The sequence below is a fragment of the Diuraphis noxia genome, unplaced genomic scaffold, assembly GCF_037042655.1.
Source record: "Diuraphis noxia isolate RWA-SAM2 unplaced genomic scaffold, SU_Dnox_SAM2 contig0004, whole genome shotgun sequence".
In the NCBI taxonomy this organism is placed as follows: domain Eukaryota; kingdom Metazoa; phylum Arthropoda; class Insecta; order Hemiptera; family Aphididae; genus Diuraphis; species Diuraphis noxia.
The window spans coordinates 13055001-13061686 of NW_028301714.1; the positions used below are offsets into that span (position 1 = coordinate 13055001).

The 6686-nt window shown below is 28.4% G+C and overlaps 1 long non-coding RNA gene across 2 annotated transcripts in view; it reads left to right on the forward strand.

The window, feature by feature from the left end:
• LOC149055723 (uncharacterized) overlaps positions 1–1645 on the forward strand; it is a 4850-nt gene extending 3205 nt beyond the window's left edge. The window contains exons 1-3 of one of the 2 annotated variants that reach the window (XR_016191768.1): positions 1–316; positions 388–1198; positions 1267–1642. The exon at positions 1–316 is cut by the window's left edge and continues 3205 nt beyond it. This is a non-coding gene — a long non-coding RNA (uncharacterized LOC149055723). Of the gene's footprint in view, positions 1199–1266 lie in introns of both variants that reach the window. The other variant, XR_016191767.1, reaches the window with a different exon arrangement.
• The last annotated feature ends 5041 nt before the right edge of the window (positions 1646–6686 follow it).

Below are 6686 nucleotides of genomic sequence, written 5' to 3' on the forward strand. Positions count from 1 at the left end.
TCGTCGGTGTAACGTTTTTGTATAGATAATGATGGTTTTATGTTTGTAATTGTATTCATTGCGTTTAGTGCAGACGGGAAAAAACGTTTTGGCGTTGTAGGAAAAGAAACATCTGTAAATCTCGAGTTCACACAAATGTAGACGATTCTACCGTGTTAAAATGAATCAATGACCACTCTCATAATGACTCATATACCGCGGCAGTTGAAGCAGAAGTTGCAGTGACTAAGATTAAAATTCGATCACAACAAACGCTAGAATCTACATCAATATAGTATCGAACGAATGTACGACTGGACTTTCACAAGCAGCTAAAGTAAATGATATAATATTTTTGCGCAAATAGAAAAATAAAAATAAATATTATTATATTATAATATTTTTTAGGGTACGTTAATGTTCACCTGTGCGTTAAAGAAAAAAATAAGGCGAATACGTCAACAAATTGTAAAAGCGAGCTTTACACCTAAAGATTTATTATCTCTAATAATTCCAGAAGCGTACAGAATTTATTCACCATCTGAAGGTGTGAATGAGACATTTTTACTTCATGATAGTGGGCCAGGTCTAAATAGAATTTTAATTTTTGGTAGATTAAGCAGTTTAGAATGGTCAAAAATATGGTTTTATGACGGAACGTTTAAGATTGCGCCTCCTCTTTTCGCGCAAGTTTACGTTATACTGGCTAAAGATATTGGTGGTGTACACCCTCTTATCTATGCACTTTTATCAAATAAACAAGCTAAAACATACCAACAACTTGTTCATAGATTAAAACAATTAAAACCCGATTTATGTCCTGATTTTATATCACGTGATTTTGAAAATGCTGCTATATAATATCTATGAAAAAATCTTTTCCTAACGCTCAAATCAATGTGGATGTTTGTATCATCTGACGAAAAATTTCCGATTGACATTTTTATGTGTAGTTTAGGTTTGATTTCAAATTATAATAGTAGGTAATGCAGATTTTGCTCTCTCCGTTAAAATGATAACTGCATTAGCTTTTGTGATTTGTGAAAATTGAAGACATCGATACAGCCGTAGATGAGCTAGCAGATTATTTACCAGACGAGTTACAAGATCTTTTTGATTGGTTTGAGGATAACTACATTGGCCCAAAACTAGATCAAAAAATGGACAATCAAGATCGTACAAATAATTATGCCGATGCTGCCAACAGTGCCAACCGAAGGTAATTAAAAAAAAATTAACAATTAACTACAATCACAAAAATATATTTTTTATCATAATATTCTTCAGATTAAATACCGAAATGAGTGTCAGCCATCCAACATTGTGGTCGTTTATTTCAAGTCTACGTAAAATCCAATCTGGCCGTGATACATACTACGCACAGTTGGAAGCGGGGAGAAGTTCACCAAAAAATAAAAAAAAATAAAAAAATAAAAAAATATTTAGGCGTCGATAAAAGATTAATTAAAATTGTGAGTAACTACAATAACCTTAGTTTAACATCATTTTTGCGAGGAATTTCTCATATTATATCTTTGAAATGACCTTTTTATTATACCTAATTAAATATTGACGTAGGTATGTTATGCAGGTATCTTATAATAATGCTTAAAATTATTTATTTTGTAGGTATTTATTGGTATTATTATTATTATTATTACTTTTATAAATTATTGACGAATATTAAATATTTTTTACTATAATATTGAATATTGAAAAATGTGTATTGTAAATATATTTATAAAATTATTATTATTAATGTTATATGTAAATACTTATAGTGATTAAAATATATCAATACACATTCAATTATTATTATAAAATATTTACAAGTTTATGTTTTGTTATGACTTATGACTTATGAGTTAATTTTTTTTTACGGCGAAGTGGCCTCACGTCGAAACCGTCAACGCTCGGTAATTGGAACTATATATTCACCAAATTAAAAAAATTATGAAAAAATAAAACTAAATTCGATAAAGCAGAAAATCATTACAGATTTCATCAAAAAATAATAATATTTTACTATAATAATTTAATTTACATAGTGCATTATTAGGTATATAATTTAATTTACTATTTAAAAACAATAAATAAATCTAATGGTATGTACTACCTGATTTGTTTAAATAATTAATAACTTTGTACAAAATTTAAAAAAAAAACGAAATGTTTTTCTTAACTCTCAGTAATTAGAATTTTTTGCTCTCTCGTTACTTATTTTACTCAACAATTTAAACTCTCGGTGATTCAAAGTTTTTCAACAGTCCGGCCAACTTTGCAAATTAGATAGGTACGACTTTAACGAAAAACGTTGGAATTTATGTATAATTATATTATACGTTACTATGGAATATAATATATAGTATTCTATTGTTATTTTGTACACTCCATTAGTCATATTTAGATATTGTTACAACTTATAACTTATCAACTTGTCGTTCATTAGAGTGCACGATTTATAATAATAATAATTATACTATGGCTACAACGGCATCGTCTTATTGCACCATGAAATCACAAGCATGTGTAGAAGAAGATGGAATGCCATTCAATGACCCAGTACGCATTATTATTATTGTTATTCATGTATTATGTCAAGATATACGTATATAATATAAAAATTAAAAAACCCCGCTGCAGTTTCATTGTTGTATCCCTTACAAATTATTTATGACTAATAATACGTGCTTCATATAATTCACAAATACTGTATAACAAGGGGACAGGTGATCGGTAGCAGGCAATTTTTAAGGAGTTTAATAGGAAATTTTCTAATTGCACGCATATGTGTGGTTTTATACGTGATATGACTGATATGTAAACACCGAAGACTGAACCGTAAATTATCATTATAGTGTGGCGGTGTGTGTAAAAGAAATGGCGAAGCGTTGCACAAGTCACCGCCTTGGCTTTGAGCGCATGATTGATCAACAATTTTATAATTTGCTCAATGTTATGTACTTTATTTTGGCTTTTGTTCATCTTCCGGTATAATAATATTTTATGGTTTCAGAAAACTGATCCAAATTCGTTATAATGTCTATTTAAGCCGGCCAACCCACATATTTTAAGAATTCTAATCTCAATTCTGAATTATCATCTTTGAAAATCTTGAAATTTTCAAAATATTCAAGCTAAATGTATAGTTTGTTGTTCTTGGGAAGAGGGCTATGAAATTAGAAAAAGGTAACTGAAGATCTCAAATAGAAATAATAACGATTTTTAAGGGGGTGGGTGGTCCGAGGACTGGGAACTTTAAAGTTAAAACTTTAGTTCTCTGATAGAAAACCTGCAGTCTTGGAACAGTCGAAGAGTAGTAATTGTTTAGTTATCAAGATAAAGCAAAGAGTTTTCCTTGATGTAACATATAGACTGTTAGTATTAGCATTTAGCATATCAGCTGTATCTAATGGTATTGTACATTTTGTACCTAGGTAATTTGTAGCATTTATATATGAGAACTGAGAACTAATTAATGATATTAAGAGTTAACTGTAAGCACCAGCTAAGCCAGGGGGTCGCCAACCTTTTCAATTAAGTTGTTAGCTGCATTCGAAATTCCAAGTCTTTGGTTATCATCTAGGTCTAGGTCTCTAGGAGATTTGTTTGATGAGCAGAAAAAAAAGCGTGTCTTCTGTACATTAGATGGTGGGGTGGACCTTGGACCTCTGACTAGGGTAGGTTAGTTTTGAATGCAATGATAGGTATCAAACGATTCTGAACGGAGATGATTTGTCAGTTTATGATATATTATTATTTAAATATTGTCGTATATTCTATTTTGAAACAAATATTTTATTTATCAATTAAGACGCATTTTGCATAAGGCATGGTTAATAATTTTTTCCAAAAACATTGCATGTAGTTATCATAATTCATAATACCTTATATTACCATAGATATAATACCTGGGTTGAGGATAAATCGTTATCATTACGCGATTTCATAACAATTTAAAACTCAAACGCTCAAAACGTTTTTCCTATAATGACGCTTCAAATTTTTTCTATAGCTATTTGAAGAAAAAATTACGGAAAACTTAGAGTTGAATTTTATTACCTTAGATATAAATACAAACAATATTATGAATTTTGAACTACAAAATAATTTGCAAATATTCATGGTTTTGACGAATTTTTGTCAATATTTGAAATTAAAATACTAACAAAAATTTAATTTGAATTTCCGGTGGACATTTTTTTTGTGATAAGGATTGAAAAATTTGTAAGGAATCTTGTATTAAATTTTCAAATCTCAAATTTAAAAAGAAATTTTTTTTGAATTTCTATAGCTTAAAAAAATTTGCGATTTTTTGTGATTTTTACGTATTTTGTCAAAATTCAAAATTTTAATGCTTATAAAAAAAAATTATGACTATGAATTTCTTTTATTTTTCAACTGCTATTGTAACAATATGTTAAGAGCATTGTATTAAATTTTCAAGATTTTCTACCCAAAAAATAAATTTTTATCGATATTAATTTTAAAAAAAACTAATAATGATCGAAAATTGCATATACCTATAAATAGTTCAACTTAAGTTGAAATTTTTTGAAAATTGCATGTAGATAGAATATATTTATATAAAGATTCAGTGAAAATTTCGTGTATCTATGGTCATTTGTTTTAAAATTACTCCAAAAACCAAATTGATTTTGTCGAAAACTGATTGTGCATAAAAATCCCCCTTGTTTCCTTAATTTTTAGTTTGTTTATCCCGATTATTTAGATAAATATTGAGAATTTTCTAGTTTTTAACCCCAAAGTATCAACTAGATTCACTGTCTGATCGAATAAGGTACTGAAGTCAAAATAAATAGTATTTATATAACAAATCAAATAAATTCAATCGTCGACAATAATTGTCAATTAATAATATTATTTAGATTAGTGAATTGACAACCATGTTATCTATGTTGAAAATAAACGACGACGCACTTCTGGAGGAAACTAAGAAGCATGAAGTATCGAGTTTAACGGAAAGTAAAGTACGTGTTATACTTATGAAGTTATGAATCGCACTATCGTGTATAATATATATCTATGGACTATGAGTCTATGACCATAAACGGTTGTGGGTGAATTCATAAAGCCGATGAAAATTAGAAATATTATATTTTACAATATTAATCTGACACTTAATATTTTATAATATGGGCACAATTAATTATTGGTTTTTTAATATTTGATGTTATTATACAGACGATATTATATTTAAGAGAACTCGAGTCATGTCCAAAGTACAGGGTACCACTTGGTGAAATTACTGATTACGTGGAATCTAATATCAATTCACTTTTACAAGTTAAAATAAAAAATCTACTAAATTATGGTACACATTATTGAAATTATGTTATCTTATACAGGTAAAACGTAAAAAAGGACTAAAGCTTTCGGATGATGAATCGCTAGTTAAAAAACCGAAGCATACCATTAAAATTCCTTCTGCTTCAACGGTTTGTACCAATTACTGACACTTATAATATTATTATTATAAACCAACATTTATTTGAATAATTGTAATTTTGTATTTGTATGCCTGTATTTCACAGGCCTAACCGAATTGTGAAATTGAACCTATTTCAACGTCTGAGCTAAGCAGCCCTATAATTTCAAATGCCCATAGAATCTTCTGCTTTAATAGTTCGTAATATTTATACTGTTTGTATATAACATTATGTTACAATTAGAGGTGTTCCTATAGGGTATACTATATATACGCCGTATACTCAGAGATGTATTTCAAGTTTTTTCAGCCCAGGGCTAATAATTTTTGCCGCCCCTCATCTGCAATATCAGTATATTTCTGCATTAATTATTAAAATATAGGTATAGGTACAATTTATAACAAAAAATACAGTTATTTACATTTAACAATATCCTTTATTAGAAAAAAAAAACAATTACTCAAAATAAAAATATCCGAAATATTTTATTGATAAATTTACAAAATGTGTACAACAAAATGAAGTATGTAGGTACTTAAAAATTTTTACGGCAGGATTTTTCACAAGCAAATTCATTAATTATATCTTCATAATCAATTTTTCTGCAGATTTCATTTTCGATGTTGAGAATAGAAAAACTGTTTAAATGATCCTCTGTTAGTCTCGATCGCAAGTAATTTTTAATTATTTTTAGTGTCGAGAAGGATCTTTCAGCAGAACAGTTTGAGGCTGGAAGGCATAAAAAAATTCTTGAAACTATGTCTATGTAAGGAAATAGATCACTTATATTCTTTTCCTTTAATAACATACTCATTTCCAATACTGTACGTGGAATTTGTTCTGTACTTAAAAGATAGTTACGGAAATGTTGACATTCATTAGAAAAACTTTCACCTAAATCATTATTATATATTTTACAAAGTTCGTTTGCACTCAAATCCAATTCAGAGGATGAAAGAGTTGTAAACTTCAGTAGAAATGAGAATTTTTCCTTTATATTTTCATAAGATTTTTTTCCTTTTTTCCAATTCGGCATCAAGTTTATCCAAAATTACGAAGTAAGTGTTCACTTTTAATGATTCGCGACTATCAAAATGTACTTCTTCTCCAGGATTTTCGTCATATTGTAATTTCCTTTTTTTTCTTCGTATATTAGTCAAATAAGTTAAGCCCGACTTCTCTATAGCTATTTTTTCATATATATCAAACATATTTCTCATTTCTTTAACATATTGGTGTAATTAATTATACAAACAA